The following is a 1,708-nucleotide window of genomic DNA, read 5'->3' on the forward strand; positions in this document are numbered from 1 at the left end:
CGGTGCTGCAGAGCGGCCAAAATCCTGGGTTTGCGTCGTGTTGTTCGGCTTCCTTTTGGCTGCTGGAGCTATGGCGTGTTACCGGTACCGTGGACGATTTTCTGGAGGAAACAAACGCGTGGCTTGGCTCCCAGGGTTCATTCTTCCCGCATTTTGACCCGAATTCGTGAGCAGTTTCTGTTCATTTGAAGTGTCGTTCACAGGCAAAATGGGCTCTCTTCCCCTCGCCAGCAGCTGCCAGCGCAGGCCCCCGGTACCCCTCTGCCCCCGTTCTCCCACAGGCCGCTGTCCCTGGAACAAGGCTTGGCACGTTTCCCTAAAAAACATGGAATGTTCCCCATCCAGAAAGAGGGGCAGCTGCCATGTTTCCGGTTTTGCCTCCAGCCCATCAAACTGTGCTTATGCTCTTTTGCCAGGTAAAGCTGAAAGTGCGATTCGGCGGAGCTGTTGGAGCACTGCCGACTCCAGCCGTGGCCCCCCACGATCCCAGCGAACCCCTGCTCTGTGGGCTGAGAGAGCTGAAGCCTCATCTGACAAACCCCACAATTCATTTCCAAGCAGCTCAGGTCCCTGAACAGGCTCTCCAGAAAGCCAGGCAACATCCAGGGGTGAGGCCACAACTGCCCCATCCGCAATGGATCTTAACCGCTGCAGCATCCCCATGTAAAAGTGGCGGAGCAGGAAATAAATCAGAAAGCAGCTGCACTTCAATTTCAACTACATTCCTTTAGACTGTCCCTGAGGTCTTTCACAAGGATCAGTAACTGAACTGCTACTGAGAAATGTGTTACATTTTGAGAAAGAAAGTGATCCCTTCCACTTAGCCACTTCCTGAAAAAAGAGACAAGAAGAAAAATCCTTTTTTTAGTAATGAGCAGAGTGACAAATTAATGTTTTAAGGCTAATTGGAAACCAGTTCTAACTAGTCCATTCAAGGCCACCTCTTGTTTAAATGTGTTTGAGTATACCCAATGAACAAAACTATGGTAATATTGTTCTATTTGAAAGGGAAATAGAATAAATGGAGTAAACACAAAGCCCAGCCAGAGCCTAGCTGAGGATGCCACCAGGTACGGTAAGCACCCTCACCCAGTTTGTAAGAGACAATGGCTTTGAAAAGGGTGGAAAATAAAATATAAAAATCTGCTGCTCCAGCATAAACCTATGCTGATTATGGTAGCCCCTAGGTGACCAGAAGCAGCAACAGCAACATCTCTGTCCATTCCTTCCCTCTTTTTGTATGATTTTGATCTTGGTGAATGGCAGTTTTGTGAAGAAAAAATAAATGAGATTGTAACATTTCTTTTTCTCTGGCACTTTTTAAAAAATCTTCATTAAATGAGAGAAAGCAGAACTAAAGAAGTTGTTAAATATGCAAAAAGCCCTCAACAGGGTGTTCCATCAATAAGAGTTTAGTGCACAGCTGATACCATAAAATGCAGGATCTCCTGAGGCCTTCTATTAAGCATCTACTCCCAGAAGCAGGATTAAATATATTCCGGGCCAAATCCAACATGGGTTTTTACCTTGCTTTTAAAAACCACCCATGAGGTACCTATTCAGGCAATTTGCTGTGCCCTTTGACTGGCTTTGAGCAGTCTTTCTGCAAAGTAACCTGATTAAATTTTGTCTTCCTCTTTTGACTATGGAGGATGACTGATGTTATCCTATTTATGACAATCTTTTACATATACATCTAAAGCTGTAA

General features: G+C 45.4%; 1 long non-coding RNA gene across 2 annotated transcripts; it reads left to right on the forward strand.

Annotated features, from left to right (window-relative positions):
- The first annotated feature begins 6 nt into the window (after nt 1-6).
- LOC108446296 lies at nt 7-1,302 on the forward strand. 2 transcript variants are annotated; one of them, XR_001861442.1, is made up of 2 exons: nt 7-253; nt 417-1,302. It is a non-coding gene; the product is annotated as an uncharacterized LOC108446296 (long non-coding RNA). The 2 variants fall into 2 exon arrangements; XR_001861443.1 differs by having other exon boundaries at nt 7-166.
- Nucleotides 1,303-1,708: the final 406 nt, after the last annotated feature.

The sequence above is a fragment of the Corvus brachyrhynchos genome, unplaced genomic scaffold (genome assembly GCF_000691975.1).
Source record: "Corvus brachyrhynchos isolate BGI_N302 unplaced genomic scaffold, ASM69197v1 scaffold12, whole genome shotgun sequence".
Lineage (NCBI taxonomy): Eukaryota > Metazoa > Chordata > Aves > Passeriformes > Corvidae > Corvus > Corvus brachyrhynchos.